We start from the raw sequence: 16187 nt of genomic DNA, 5'->3' as shown, positions 1-16187 counted from the left end.
CCATGTTGATCAGGCTCATCTCGAACTCCTGGGCTCAAGTGATCCTCCTGCCTTGGCCTCCCGAAGAGCTGGGATTACAGGCGGGAGCCACCGTGCCCGGCCTGTTATTTGTTATTATCTGAGCACATATTATGGGATGACCCCAAAGTTATGTTATGTAGCTTGATCCTCACAACCATCCCATGAGGAAGACTTTTTTCTTTTTTCTTTTTTTTGAGATGGATTCTCGCTTTGTCACCCTGGTTGGAGTGCAGTGGCATGATCTCAGCTCACTGCAACCTTCAGCTCCCAGGTTCAAGCAATTCTCCTGCCTCAGCCTCCAGAGTGACTGGGATTACAGGTGCGCACCATCATACCCAGCTAATTTTTGTATTTTTAGTGGAGATGGGGTTTCACCCTGTTGGCCAGGCTGTTCTCAAACTCCTGACCTCAAGTGGTCCATCTGCCTTGACCTCCCAAAGTACTGGGATTACAGGCATGAGCCACCGTGCCCGCCCAGGGAAGGCATTTTCTCTATTTCACAGATGCAGAAAGTGAGGTAATCAGGTGAATGGTAAGCATCCAAGGCCATGCCACTAGTAAGGGATGGGGTAGGAAATGTAACCAGGGCCCTCTGATCTCAGCCTATCCCCTTCCAGGGTCCCACCCTCCTCTCAGTTCCATTCCAAAATCTCCCCAGCTAGGTAGTTCCTGCCTTACTGTTTTCCTTTTTTTTGGCAGCTTTATCTAGGTATAATTTACATGAAATGAAATTCAATGAGTTTGACACATGTATATAGTAGTTTAACTACCATCACAATTATGATTTAGAACATTTCCTCTCTCCATAAAGTTTCCATCAATCCTCTGCTTCCTGGTCCCTGGCAACCCCTGGCTTTCTTTTTTGGACACAGGTGTTAATGACTGCATGCTGCGAGGTGCCCAGGCCCAGCTGAGGAAGGGCTGCAGGGGGAAGCTGCTGTTTGGGTGGGTGAGCCTTGTGCGCAGGGCCAGGAGTCGGAGCATCTAGGCCACGAGCCAGTGGGCTGGCTTAGCTGAGTCGGCCAGGCCTCTTGCCCATCTGAGAACTCTTTTTGCCCCATTTTCCAGCCCAGAAAAGCAGATGGGAAGGAGTGGCTGGGTGGAATGGGGTGGGATAGGCGTTAGAAGGGCAGACTGTACCTCTGGTCCTATAACCAGCTTGCCGATGACTGAGGATTGCAGACAGTGAGGTGTCTTTCTAAAGGCCATTTCACCCCAACCTGGTGCTCCTTGCCCCTTCTCTCATTTTATTGTTCAGTATACTTAGCACCATCTAACCTGCTACCTTTCTTTTTTCTTCATGGCCCCTCTCTCCAACGCATGCAGTCAAGCTGTTAGAGGATGACTTGGGGCTATTCTGTCCCCTGCTGAATTCCTGGCCTTTAGAGTGGTGTCTGTCCCAAAGTAGGCAACATGGACAGATTGACTGAATTAACTGAGTGTTCAGCCCTTTCCTTTGCCTCTCCTGTAAAACAACGGTATTGGAGTCAAAGATCCCTAAGGCGTCTCTCCAGCTCCACACAGATTTTCTTCTCATCCTTAAAGTGTGATGGGGTCACCTGGGGTAGATGAGGCAAGGGAGGGAGGCTGCAGTCGTTGTCACCCCTTAGCAGTGACAGGTTGGCACCATAGGAGAGCTGTGCTCAGAGGGCCTCTTTGTCAAGAGGTGAGGAGAGGAAGGGCTGTTCACACAACCTCCCCGAGTTAGGGCCCCTCCCAGGGCTCAGTTGCCTTTGAGTAGCCCCAGGTGCTCCCAGCCAGGTATTGTCCTGCCTGGGCTGCAGGGGCTGAGCAGGCCTGGCACATAGAAGGAGGGTGTGAGGAGCTAGGTTGGCATTGGGACAGAAAATAAGTGTGTGTAAATGTATGCAGATATATGCAAATCTCTGCAGTTCTGCAGCCTGCTGGCTGGCTCTCCTGGTAGGAGACCCATCACTCTACCCTGGGCCCCACCCCAGCTGCAACATCTCCTTCTGGCCTGTGAATTGCTGCTTCTTGAATCTCCCTCTCAAGAGCATCTTCTCCCTCTCAGCGGCATTGTCCCTCTTCTGTGCCCCACAAGAGGTCTGGGGAGGTGAGAAAGCTGAAACAGGGAAAGGAAAGGACATGGACTCAAACTGAGAAGGACAGCACCCGAAATGACAGGAGAGGGCCACCAACCCCGGAGCTCTTGATTGCAGCCCCTACTCAGCCTTAGATATCAAAATTGCCACCTGGATAGAGCAACCCTGCTTAGGGTCTGGAACAATCTAAGGAAGGGCTTAGCGATGTCTTTGATGAGGCCACCTGTGCAAGCTGCAGGCTAGACAATGCGAGGACAGTCTGCAGAGGTGTCTTCTCTCCCTCCCCTCTCAATCCCCCACTCTCCTCTCTTCCTGAAGCAGGGCTCCTGTGGTGTGGGAAGCTGCCCCACCTGCATGGGAAGCACCAGCCACACCTGCATGGGCCGTTAGCATTTTAAAAAGCTGCCTGCCTCTCCTCTCACTGCCTCCTGCTAGCACACACATCCACCTATTTGCCATCAGCAAGTCTTTGTGGAATCAGCAACAGCAGACACAATCCTGAAGCAGAGAGGGAAAGACAGTCCCTGCCCTGGGAAAGCTCATAGTCCCCTGGCAAAGGGTGGGGTGGGACAACAGCTCACAGAACAAGCAGAACTCCATCACCCAAAGGCTCCTAGCACCACCCCTCATTTTGCTGAAGAAACAGATTCAGAGCATGCAAGTGATTTCTCTAGAGTCACACAGCCAGTGTGGCAGTGCTGCGGCTCTAACCAGGGTTTCCTGACTTCCAGGCTGGTGCTCTGTAGGCAGCACTTTGCCCACTTATTCCATGTAAGGTGTAGAGAGTGTCAGTCAGTAAATCGGGGTCATTAATTGAAGAATGGGGGCCCTGGCGCAGAAGGTTTCCTGAAGGAGGTGGTCTTTGGATTGTGCTCTAAAGACTGAGATACATAGAGAGTGACAAGGAGGAGATAATCAATTGTACCCAGCAGGGAATGGGAGAAAAGCACGGGTCCAGGTGGCAAGATGATAGCACCTTGCAGAAAGGGGTGGAAGGCCTCATAGCCAACTGGGAGGGGACCCAGTCTTTACCTCCCAGCTCAGAGCTCTACCCATCAAACCAGGAGCGAGTCCAGGGAGGATTGGGATGCGGTTGGTGGCCCTCTCCTGTCACTCTCAAATACCACCATTCTCAATTTGGGGCTACATCCTTTCCCAGTCACATCTCACTCCCTGTTCCTGATTACTGGGGGCCTCTGTGGACATTGTTCAGTCTGCATGAGGTTCCCATCACCAAAGATGTTGCCAAGCCCTGCCTTAAATTGCCCCAGACACCAAGCAGTGTTGCCCCATCTGGAAGGTGGAAGTTTTGATATCTGGGGCTGAGTAGGGGCTGCAACTGTGAGGTTGGGATGTGGGGTGGGAATAGGGGTATTCGATCACGGCTGCTGCCACTAGCTTCATAAAGCCTTAGGTGACTGATGCCTTTTCCAGCCCCATCGTCTCCAGCTTCAGGCCCTATTCATCTATCAACCCCACAAGCCTGTCAGCAAGTGGGGCTACTTGGGTCCTCGGGCCTCAATCCACTCCTGGCCAGAGACAACTTCCTCTCCCATGGGAAAGGCTAATGCATGCCCATAAATTAAGACATTTGCTCTCCCTCCAAGCCCTGGAAACCTGGGACTCTCTAACATCTACCTCTGTTTTCTTTGGCTGCATTCAACTTTCCTGCAATTAGTCAGGCCCTGGGGCAGCAGTTAGACGACAGATGAGTCAGAGGATTGCAGAACCTAATCCAGAAGGAAGAGTTTATCCAAATGTTGGTGGCCTTTCTCTTTTGGCGCATTCTCTTCTGGTTCTGTCTTTTCTCAGGAGTCCCCTGAGCTTCCGTGTACTGGGCCCGCACGATATGTGCAGTCATTTGTATGTTACAATGATTGCAACATTGTCATGGGGGAAGGGGAAGGGGCAGTTTAGCATGTGTCTGAGTACACATTCTTTTTCCTCTCCCACCATCAGACTGTGGCTCCTATTGGCCTCAGCACAGGCTTCTTCCCAACTCTGAGCCACTCCCTACTTTCAGTACTATCCCTTCTGCTTTTGCTCTAGTTGCAGCTGCAGGGAGGATGGATGAGCCTGGGGCCATTGGAGGCTCACCAGGATGGTGATGAATCAAGAGCAGGTGTTAAGACTCTGCCTTCAGGCCCTGAGGGGTCAGGGTAGTGGGACCACCATCAGTGCAGGTGGAAGGAGGCTGAATGTAGCAAGCCGTCCTGAGAATAGCACCAGCCACGAGCTGAGAGCCAAGAAGTCTGGCAGCAGGCAAGGGAGTGGCACTTTTTTTTTTTTTTGAGTGGCAGCAAGATTTATTGTGAAGAGTGAAAGAACAAAGCTTCCACAACATGGAAGGGGACCGGAGCAGGTTGCCTGGGAGTGGTACTTCTTTGCCCATTAGTAGATCAAAAGGCCATTCTGGGCCCAAGCAGCCCCTACACCTGGGCTATGGGAGTGCATCATGTGGGCAGGGCCTTGTTTTGGCCTCACTTGTTCATTTCATAGCCTCTTGGTCAAGGCAGGGTTGGGGCTCAGGATGACCCAGGAGAAAGGGAGGGGAGGAGGTGGTTGCTGGAATGGAAAGCTTGTGGAGCTCCCAGGCTGCATGGGGTCTGCAGGAACCTGCAGGAGGGAGCCTTAGGAGCCAGCTTGAAGAGAGCCCTGTAATCAGAGGTCTGTGGACTTTGAGTAGCCAGAGGCGAAGCCGGGTTAGTCCTTGGTGGCAGAGCTCCCCATGCAGGCCCCATGAACTCTCTATCAGCATAGTTGAGGACTGGCTCTGCTGGGTTACTCTAAAAGGATGGGGAGAGGAGGACAGACAGGCAGCAAAGTAGCATTATCCCTTGAGGGAGAATCAGAAATAGGTTATCTCTGTGACGCGTGGGTCATGAAGTGAAGTGAGTGAGGGGCCGTGGGGTTTACTGGGAGCTGGCCTTTCTCTGGACAGCCTTATCTGTGTAGAGCCCTGGGGCAGAGCAGCAGGAAGGGCAGGCTCCACCCTGGAACTGGGGCTCTGGGAGCTGTCCAGCACGGGAACCTGCTGAAGCCCCCTCGCTACTCCAGGATTCAGAGACCAGTTTAGAGGGTCAGGCCTGAGAAAGGGAGCATTGAGCAGGGAATATTTGAACCTTCTCTATGCGGGAGGGCATCTGGGCTAAGCATTAGGCAAGGGCAAGGTGCTTTGCTCTTGTGCCTAGCACAGTGAGGAGGCCGTTGAGGGGAGGGACGTGAAAGCAGCTGAGGATTGCTTCATGTCTCTAGTGTGGACCCGCCACACCTGAGGACTGTATCCAAGCACACTCCAAGGCTGAGAGTCTGGGCTGGTCCTGAGGCACTCCCACCACCAGTGGGACCCCAGTCCTCCATACTGATAACCCAGGGAATCTCAGGCCGAGCTAAGGTGTCTGCCTCTGCTGCAAAGCCTGCTTATTTGGGTTCAATTTTGTCAGCTCTTCTGTGGGCCCTGACAGTGTGCTAGGCACAAGGATGTGTAAGGGTAGTATTAGGCACCTCACCCTGATTCATGCTTAGAACTGAAGACTGTGTTGCTTCTCTTCCTTCATTCAACAAATCCCTTCCTTTCAACCGAAGCTTTCTCAATAAGCCAGATCTTCAGAGGCTCCAACCAGCTCTCCCTTTCCCATTCTCTGGCTCAGTGGCTATCCTTTCTTCTCCCCCAAGTGCCAACGGGCGCCGAGTCTGTTTCTCACCTCTGCTCACCAGGTTCCTCCTCTCCAGGCCATACCAGGTTTCTGATCAATCCGAGGCAGGGACTGGGGGCAGAGTGGGGCCAGGGTAGGGGCAGGCAGGCGCAGCAGTGTGCATTGCCACAGCAAGTGGGCTGGGTCTGGGAATTTCAGTTGGGATTAGAAGCTGGCCTCCAACATGGCCACTGTCTTCCAGCCAAGGGACGGGAGAAGAAATTCCATCTCTCTGCCTCTTGGCCGAGTTGAAAGCAGATTTTCCTGTACTGTCTCAGTCATCACTTATGTGTCCCCTGCAACCAAGTTGTCCTCCTGCCTCTTCCACGAAGCCATGTCCTTCCTGATGCAGCATTCTCCTCCTCTAGGATGCTCATTAACTAACTGTGGTTAACTTCACTTCAGAACTGCGTCCTCTTCAGTTATGTGCATCGCTCATACCAGAGATGCTGTGGAGTCATGGTTTAGAATATCGGCTCTGGAGCCAGCAGCCTGGGCTTAAATCTTAGCCACCCCATGTCTTGATTGTGTGATTAAGGCAAGTGCCTTAACCTCACTGCATCTCAGTTTTCTCACCTGTAAAATGAGAACAATAACATTATCTACCCAACGGGGTTTTGTGAAAATGAAATGAGCTGATACACATAAAATGCTGGAAGCAATGCCTGGCACGTGGTACGTGTCCGTCAGTGTTTGCTGTTGTTATTATTTCTCTCTTGAGCCTCTGTCCACCTGTAGACCCCATCTCTCCCATCAGGCTGGGAAATTGCCAAGGGCACCTTCATGTATCTCTCATTAGTCCAAGGGCTTCCTGATGACAGGGACTCTCTTCCCTTCTTTGGGGTACCTAACCCCAGCCCTGAGGTTAGCTCGTTAGCCCAGGGCTTTGGATGCACTGAAGAGGGAGCTTGATCAAGCCAGTCCTGTTACAGCCTGGGCTCATGTGAAAGAACCACAGCAGCTCATGGGCTGGACTTTCAAAGAACTCCTCAGGATTTTTGTTTGTTTGTTTGTGGATCAGGAAAGGGCAGACACTGTCACTCTCTGGCTCTGTCTTTGGCCCAGACTTAGTGCCTGGTCATGAGATTCCCATTTCCATCATTCTCCAGTTACTTCCTGTGGCCACCTATTCCACCATATTTATTGAGCATCTACTATGTTTACAGGACTGCACTAGGTGTGGGAGATAGAGTGGTGAATGAAATATGGTCCCTGCCCCAACAGAGTTTCCAGCCCAGTGGGAAGATGTTGGACAAGCAGGGTGGGGTTTTTTTTGTTTGTTTTTTGTTTGTTTGTTTGTTTCTGAGATGGAGTTTTGCTCTTGTTGCCCAGGGTGGAGTGCAATGGCGCAATCTCGGCTCACTGCAACCTCCGCCTCCTGGGTTCAAGCGATTCTCCTGCCTCAGCCTCCCGAGTAGCTAAGATCACAGGTGCCTACCACCATACCCAGCTAATTTTTGTGTTTTCAGTAGAGACGGAGTTTCATCATGTTGGCCAGGCTGGTCTCAAACTCCTAACCTCAAGTGATCCTCCTGCCTGGGCCTCCCAAAATGCTGGGATTACAGACATGAGCCACCACGCCTGGCCTAGCAGGGTAGGTTTTAACAAGGGAGAAGCAACGGGAACATTGGTCTAGTCTGGGAGGTTAGGGAAATGGTCACTGAGGAAGCGATCTTGTGATGGGAAGTTAAGGACGAAGAGGAGAATCGGTGAAGGGGGTTGAGGAGAAGGAGTGTTCTAGGCCTTCTGCAGGCCCATCTGGCTTCCCAGCCTTCACCCACCTAAGGCACCCAGCATTTCTCAGGATTCACACACATTGGCCTTGGCCAAATACCCCCCTACACTCTCCCTCTCCCCCTCCGGCCTCACTCTGAAGACAGCTGTGCTGTCTTCCTGGGGGTTTCCTGGTCAAGGCTCACTGTGCAAACCACAGACTATCATATAACCTCCTAACACGCCCCTGGGGCCCACGGGTTAAAGCCTGAGAAGGGGATCTGCAAAGACCCCTTCTCACAGGCTGCAGAGCCCGTGCTCCACTGGGCTGAGGGCCAAGCTGGGAGTACACAAGGACCCCTTCCCACAGGCTGCAGAGCCCCTGCTCCACCAGGCTGAGGGCCGAGCTGGGAGGACCTGAGGCACAGGAGCTGGGTTTCCTCCCTCACACTCCTGCAGAAGCTCAGCCCCCATGCTCCACCCTGCTTCCTGTTCCGCGGGGAAGATTTCCTGGTCTGTTTCCTTGCCAGCTGTGTCTCATTTCCTCCTGCTGTGCCCGTGATGTCCTGGCCCAGTGTGACGAGGTGAGGCAGGCCCCTCCCCTGTGAGGTGTGCCATCTCCTGCCCAACTCCATTCCCCCAGATTCCAGAAAGCAGAGTCAGGGAAGTAGGCCCCACCCACCTTGGCCAGGGAGCAAGGAGAGGGAGTTCAGCTGCAGCATGCCTGGGTGTCAAGATGTCGTCAATGCCTCCAATATATACTGAGTGTCTACTACGTGCCAGGCATGATACCAGGTGCCAGGTGGCCAAAGCTAAGTGTTCTTCAAGAAGGCAGCTTTGGAGATGAGCCAGGTATACATGGTGACTGAGCAGCCAGCGCTATGTACACAGTGCTCTGGCAGCTCAGGGCCACTTACAGAAGGTCAGAGAGGCCTTCCTGGAAGGGATGACGTCTGAGCTCAGCTTGGAGGATGAATAGAAATTAGCTAAGGATAAGCTTGAAACCTCGTGGTGTGTGGATAAATGATAAACTATTTAGTAAAACTTGAAGACAAAGAATGAGGCAGGGAGGGCAGAGAGATGAGTCTGGGAAATAGGGAGGAATCAAGTGGTGGAGGGTCTTAGAGGACCCCCAAGAAACTTGATTTTACCCCATAGGAGGGTTGTTATCAGAACCACAATTCGATCAGGTCTTTTTGGCCTCAGGGTGGAAATGGTGTGAGTGGGCGACGCAGCATGGGGCCAGGAGAACAAAGGTGTGTCCTGGTGAGGAAGCGGAACTGCCTGAGTTAGGGTGGTAAGACCAGAGAGCAAGGGTCAAGAAAACTGGCAGGACCACAGGACCAACTGGACGTGCTTCGCCTGGAATAGGAGCAGGGGGTGGAGCTGTGACCTTGGACAATCTCTCACACTCTCCAAACCTCAAGTTCATCATCTGTCAATTGCCTTCCCCCCACTAGAAGGAACTGAACTAATGGATGCAGTAAAAGCAGTGGGTGAGGGCAGTCCTCATGTTGCCATTTTAAAAAGGCTGTGAAACTACAGGCTGGTAGGGTCCCGGCCATGAGGAGCCTGAGTCTTCAGTTTGGGGACAGAAGTAAGTGGGAGGAGGTGTTATTGTTTTCTGTGGCTTACCCTGGAGCTGATAGGCTATACAGGGGCCATGACATCTCTCCCCCTGCCTCTGGACAGATGATCATTATCAGGTGGGGCATTGGCATCAGGAAGGAGCTGCCTGTCATTCAGAAAACATTTCTGGAGCCTTTAGTGGGGACAGGACTTTTGTTGGCCCCACTTAGCATATGAGGAGGCATAAGGCCAGATCTCTGCCTGCTGGCAGTCACCCACCCTGACAGCCTCCCCACTTGGGCTTAGCTGGCCAGGTTGGGACCCCCAGGAGGAAAAACCCTACAAGGAGGACCCTCTGGGACAATGAGGTCACACTCTCTTTGGATCACATGATTCAAGGTTCCCAGCTCCTCCTCACGTCATTTTCTTGTATCCAACCCCAATCTTTATGGCTAGAGGAGGACTTCCTTTTGCAAGGGCCTGTTTTCAGTGGGAACAGAGAACAAAGGCATTATATCTGCAAGGTCCATGAGCCAGCCTCCCTTTGACCTTCACTCTGGAATCAGCCACCCTAGTCCATTAACCTCTCCTTGGATGGCCCCTTCCATCCCTTTTTCCCAGATGCAATTCCAGTTCCCTGTGTGCCTTGTAAGCACAGAGCACAAAATGAATTTGTTAAGGGTTTCATGAGGTCCTGACCCACAGGTGGTACAGAAGAATGGATTCTCTGGCAGTTCAGAGTCTGTGGCAGGCAGCCAGTGAAATCCAGGACTTAGAGCCCACTTCGATGCTCAAGTCCTGGGAGCTTCTCTCCATGAATCTTGCGTCTGTCATGAGCCCCTCTTACTAGGAGGGGGAACCATCAGGCAGGCTTCCGAGTGCCTGCTCTGATTCTCTTCAGCGCCACTCACGCAATTGCTATAAAAGAGACCAGGCTCAGGGACAGGGGGAGGGAGGGATGGCGTCTGTGTCATAAACAAGGAGAGATGTTTAGTGGTTTTTAAGCACCATAGGCATCTCCAGGGAGAGTTTGAGGGGGAAAAAACAACACTTTATTTGGAAACAATTCTGCTGAGATACAGTCTTGTCTCAGCTTCACTTTCTCTGCTGTTTATTATGAAGTGTTATGTGCTCAAAAATAGGGGCTGAGTTTTAAAGTCACAGGCCAAGTTCTGGGCTCTGAACCAAGGAGACAGCTTGGGCCTGGTTATCTGCCCTAGAGAGGAAGGGTCTTAAGCAAAGAAACTCATCTGTGACTCTGGAGACCTCATTCTTCCAGCTCCTGGGACGTAGGCCCCAGTCATCCCTGAAAGCCTTTGTACAGTGAATGACCTCTGTACCAGAGGGGTCCCCAAGGCTGGAGCAGAGAAAAGCCCCAAAGGAGAGACTCTCCAGGTCTCTCCAGGTTGCTGAGCGAGCCTCCTCCCTTGACTCGCTTTCTCTGTGACTTTCTCTTCCTTTTACTCCTGCCCCATGCCCTGTGTGGTGCTATCCTGCTCTGAACCAAAGGTGGACAATAACCCGAATGACTTCTCCTTTTCCCCTGAAGCATGGTGGAGACAGGCTGGAGTTTTCCAAAGGAAGCTTTGGTTTCAAAAGGTGGAGGGAAGCTATATGCCATGGAATATCCCAGACTGAATCCTGGAACAGAAAAAGAACAATAGTGGAAGAACTGGTGGACTCCAAATACAGTCCATACTTTAGTTAATAGTAATGTGCCAGTGTTGATTTCTTAGTTTTAGCAAATGTACCATGGTTATGTAAATTCTAAAATTAGGGGAAACTGGGTGAAGGGTGGATGGGAACTCTGTACTATCTTTGCAACTTTTCTGTAAATCTAAAATTACTTCAAAATAAAAACTCAAAAAAATGGGTGAGGGAGTGACAAAAAAAGTGGACCAAGATGAGTCAGAAATTTCAAGCCTAGGGAGGCTTACAACACTAAGGTATCTGATCCCTCAGTCCTAGTAAAAGAGCAAAGGACTCTCCTGAGCCAAAAAGCCCTCAAGGTCGAGTTTGTCCTGGGATCACAATCCTCTAGCACTTGAGAGATTCCCTACCTGAAGTCTAGCTCTGGAAAGTTCATTTCCTTAGTTCTAGGAGCCATCTCCTGGGGAGGTTTGCCCTTCCCTAGGTCTCTGCCAAAGCTGTTCAGTAAAGCTGCTGTTCTCTTTTCCTCTTCCCAACCTCTCAGATACTCCAGGTTGTCTCCTGCTCTGGCTTCTGCTCAGAGACAGACTTATGGCAGCCATAGCGGTCACCCATCTCATCCAGCTCCAGGGAGCTACTCAGCTGGAGGAGTCTTCAGACTTGTTTCATCTGGAGACCACATAATTTACCTCAGCTCTAACATGGAGAGCTGCTCTTGTCTGCATGTTTGTGTCTCTTCAACATTCATGTTGGAATCCTGGCTGGGTGTAGTGGCTCATGCCTGTAATCCCAGCACTTTGGGAGGCTGAGGCAGGAGGACCACTTGAGTCCAGGATTTCAAAACCAGCCTGAGCAACATAGTGAGATCCTGACTCTATCATACACCCAAAAAATTAGCTGGGCTTGGTGGCATGCACCTGTAGTCCCAGTTACTTGGGAGACTAAGGTGGGAGGATTGCTGGAGCCTGGGAGGTTGAGGCTGCAGTGAGCTGTGATCACACCACTGTACTCCAGCCTCTGTGAGAGAGTGAGACCTTGTCTAAAAAAAATGTCCTAACCTCCAGGGTGATGGTATTAGACAGTGGGGCCTTTAGGGGTGATTTGGTCATGAGGGCAGAGCCTTCTTTGTGAATGGGATTAGGGCCCTTATGAAGGAGACCTTAGAGAGACTCTTCACTCTTTCCAACGTGTGAGGACAGGGCAGGAAGGTGCCATATATGAACCAAAAAGCAGGTGCTCACCAGATACTGCATCTCCTGGCACCTTGAATTTGGGCTTCCACCCTGCGGAACTTTGTGAGAAGTATAGTTCTATTGTTAAAAGCCACCCAGTCTGCAAAATTTTGTTAAAGCAGCTAGAACAGACTAAGAGAAGGGCCGATATTTAAAAGAGTTGAACTTGAAGCTAGATAAAGCAGGAGAGTCCCCCCAGCCCAGCACCCCTTTCTACTCACTCATGGCAGCCGCGGTGGTGGTGTCAAGTGGGGGATCCACAGGCCCTTTGGAAACCTCTGAGTTCCAGCCAGCTCAGGTTATCAGCTGCCCCCTCTCTGGAGCACCTCAGGATGGGTTCCGCAGGTATATTTCCCATACCCACCCTTCCACTGACCCACCAGAGAGAATGGTTTTTCAGAAGTCCACCTTTTAATGGTCTAAAATGATTAAAAAAAAAACACCAATCCAATTAGAACATGCCACCAGCATCAGAGGACTTCTTTCTCCACCCAATCACTGTCAAGGCCGCCTCCTAAAGTCTTTCCTAAGTCTTTCTTGCTGCTGCAGTTTCAAGCTCTTTTCTTTATGCTTCTTCCCAGTGCAGGAGAAAAAGAATTGGACCCCATTGGGCCTAAAAAAACTCCTTGTTCTTAAAGTTGCAATTAGGTTCTTCTCTAAGTTTTTTCATTTTTGTTTTTGTTTTTTCTTTTTTGAGACGGAATCTTGCTCTGTCACCCAGGCGGGAGTACAGTGGCACGGTCTCGGCTCACTGGAACCTCTGCCTCCCAAGTTCAACAATTCTCATACCTCACCCTCCTGAGTAGCTGAAATTATAGGTGTGCGCCACCACGCTGGCTAAATTTTTTTGTATTTTTAGTAGAGACAGGGTTTCACCGTGTTGGCCAGGCTGGTCTTGAACTCCTGACCATCTCAGCCTCCCAAAGTGCTGGGATTACAGGCTTGAGCCACTGCACCTAGACTTAAGTTATGGTTTTTGTTTTTTTGTTTGTTTGTTTGTTTGTTTTTTACCATGAACTCATCCAGAGTTCTTCAGCCTTGGGCCACAGAGCCAGGCCTTCTGCACCCCCTGAGAGCTGCTCTTGGCTGGGGGATGCTCCAGGGGGACAGGGCTGGAAACCAGCTACCCCCCAGCTCCTACTCACACTCCTGCTGACTGTCCCCAGTCCCAACTCAGCCCCCTCACCCAGCCTCCCCATCCTGACAAGCCTGGCTCAGGCCAAGCAGAAATGGTAGCAGCATTCCTCTGATGCTGTTGGTATTATTGGAAAAGTCAGCTTCAGAACCACAGAGGGATTTAGAGTACTGGGGGTGAGAGCTCGGGAAGGAGTGTAGACAGTGAGACAGCTGAATTAAACAGTGTCGGCGTGAGTCACTGCTCTCCTGCCTGCCGCCCCAGTCCTGGCATGAACCTAGAAGCTGGTGAAACAGTTATCTTCTCAGCGAGTTAAATTGCTCTCTGAGTACAGAACCAGGGGGACTGGACTGAAAATTACAGCAGGAAAGGTTTAGGCTAGACATCAAAAATAATTCTCTGAACTTCATGGGTCCCAAAAGATTTTACGGTTTCCTGGGAGGCATCCAGTATTTTGCCAAAGCTCCACCTGCTTGCAGTAACTCAAGTCAGTCCTGCCACCTTAAGTATCTCTTCTATGACTTGGTGACTCTCATGTTCTGAAAGGACCTCATATAGTCTCAACATGGAATTGCTGCATCACTGTAAAATTTACAGGAATGGTTGTTGTACGTTTTCATCTGTAACTACGGTCAGGACACCCTACTGCCCTTTGCTTCTGGTAACAGAAGTCATGACTTTGGCAAAATTAATTTGCCTGAAAATTAGCCTGGAGGATGTCCCTTTGCTTTGTCTTCCACGTGCCTGCATTCTCTTTCACTGTCTTCTACGTGGTCACGTAGAATTGGGGTGCTTGGAAGGGCATCCAGGTATCACTGAACCCTTCCCTTCTGTGAAGGAGGAAAGTAGCCCCACTCCAGACAGTAGGCAAGGCGGGGAGTTGGGATGGGAGTATTCAGCATTTAGGACATCTACTGGGTCAGTGAGGGAGAGACTGTTATCCCCATTTTACAGATGAGCAACTGAGACTTAGGTTAATCATTTGCCCATGGCTCAGAGTGGGTGCATTACTCTGGATGGAAGCCAGGTCTTTGGGCATCGGGAACAAGGTTCTTTCCATTTCATCGCACAGCCTTTCAATTCTAGTGATAATAATGGTGATTAAGATAAAAACAAATGGTTGGTCACAGAAGGCCAACAAAAATAACCGTGTGATTGAGCACTTCCTGAGCTCCCACTCTGTGCCCGAGCTCATCACTTCATCTCATTTTTCCTTGAAACAACCCTGTAAGATACATGCTGCTATTCTCATTTTGTTTATTTATTTTGAGATAGGGTCTCGCTTTGTCACCAGGCTGGAGTGCAGTGGTATGATCACTGCTCACTGCAGCCCTGACTTCCCAGGCTGAAGGATCCTCTCACCTCATCCTCCCGAGTAGTTGTGACTAAAGGCATGTGGCACCACGCCTAGGTAATTTTTAATTTTTTTGTAGAGACGGGGGTCTCGTTATGTTGCCCAGGCTGTTCTCGAATTCCTGGACTCAAGTGATCGTCCCGCATTGGCCTCCTAAAGTGCTGGGATTACAGGTGTGAGCCACCGTGCCTGGCTACTATTCTCATTTTACAGATAAGAAAACTGAAGCTTATGGGCCGGGTGTACAGCAGCTCACACCTGTAATCCTAGCACTTTGGGAGGCTGAGGTGGATAGTAGATCACTTGAAGTCAGGAGTTCGAGACAAGCCTAGCCAACATGGTGAAACCCCATCTTTGCTAAAAATACAAAAATTATCTGGGCATGCTAGCATGCACCTATAATCCCAGCTACTCGGGAGGCTGAGGCGGTAGAATCGCTTGCACCTGCGAGGCGGAGGTTGCAGTGAGCTGAGATCGTGCCATTGCACTCCAGCCTGGGTGAAGAGCAAGACTCTGTCAGGAAAAAAAAAAAAAAAAAAAAAGGAGAAAGAAAGAGAAAGAAAGAAGGAAAGAAAGAAGGAAAAAAAGAAAGAAAGAAAGAAAAGAAAAGAAGGAAAGAAGGAAGGAAGCCAAAGCTCAAAGAAGTTATGCCACTTGACTGGGTCACCCATCGAGGAAGGGGTGGAGTGAAGATTCAAACCCAAGTTTTTGACACTAAAGCCCATGCTCTTTCCCCTGTACGTAGTATTTTCTTGTAGAATTTTTCTGCCCTGATATTTAAGAACTTCTTTTTGTCTAAATCTTTATTCATCCTGCTACAATGTAAACACAGCTATGCAAATATATTAATGGATATTTGTTTTGCTTTGTTGTTTTTACTGAGGGCATCCTAGCACATACACAAACGATGACCCAGCACCAGGGAGGTTGCTTGTTTTCTCTTCTGGCTTCTGTTTTTTTTTCTTCCCCTGGTCCTGTCTTCTGCTTCTCTCCCATGCCTTTGTGTTGCCCCTAGGGTGTTTCTCTACTTTCCACCTTCCCTTTCCATCCTCTCTGCTCCTTTAGACCTTGGCAGCCAATCCTGTACCTCCAGCATCTCGTTGCCTAGCAACTGGCTTCCTACCTGCCCCATTGTGTTAGAATCTCCATGACAACAAGTATTGCCAAAAGAGGAAAAAAAAGTTAGGTGGTAGCAGGCAGTGATGAGACCCTTTATTTTAGGACATTTGTGCAGTTTTGCCAGCAATAATTTGCTCACTGCCAGGATTCCCCAGAGGGTGTCACAAATGGACTGAACCCAGACCTCATGAGATAACAAGTCACGAGACTGACAGTCTGTCTGTGTGTGGGGATATAAACTCTAGCATAGAGGCATTCATGTGAGGGGCAAGAATGAGAGCCACGGGCATTTTTTGTTTAGACAGATGGGACTGGGTCACATGATCCCCTTTCTGTGGGTCAGTTCAGGAAGGCAGCCTGAATGAGGGAGGATTTTTTAATAGTTGCACAAGTAAGGTAAAGGAGAATACTTTCCAATAAGCCATAGGTGTGGGTGCATCTGAATTGGGCCATGCCTGGCCAGCTGCATCTAGGGGAGGGCTAAGGAGAGGGGGAATGGGAGATACCATAAACAAGATTTGGGGCGACACAGTCTCCTGCCTAAGCACTGTGGGGGGGGTGTGAGCCCTGTGAGATCCCTGCTCTGTCCATCTCCAGGCTGTGGTTGGCCTCAGCAGCCTCTGCATCCCTTCTGCT

At 50.4% G+C, this 16187-nt stretch overlaps 1 protein-coding gene across 14 annotated transcripts in view; it reads left to right on the top strand.

Annotated features, from left to right (window-relative positions):
* The window catches only part of NAV1 (neuron navigator 1), a 286405-nt gene that overhangs the window by 50451 nt on the left and 219767 nt on the right, over positions 1-16187 (top strand). Inside the window, exon 1 of one of the 14 annotated variants that reach the window (XM_063647273.1) lies at positions 7341-7373. The exons of the other annotated variants lie outside the window; for them this stretch is intronic. The gene's annotated coding sequence lies outside the window, so the exon portion shown is untranslated. Of the gene's footprint in view, positions 1-7340; positions 7374-16187 lie in introns of those variants that run through there. 14 annotated transcript variants of the gene reach the window in all.

The sequence above is a fragment of the Pongo pygmaeus genome, chromosome 1, assembly GCF_028885625.2.
Source record: "Pongo pygmaeus isolate AG05252 chromosome 1, NHGRI_mPonPyg2-v2.0_pri, whole genome shotgun sequence".
Classification (NCBI taxonomy): Eukaryota; Metazoa; Chordata; class Mammalia; order Primates; family Hominidae; genus Pongo; species Pongo pygmaeus.
The sequence above is the reverse complement of the archived record's forward strand: the minus strand, read 5'-3'. Positions and strand labels throughout refer to the sequence as shown.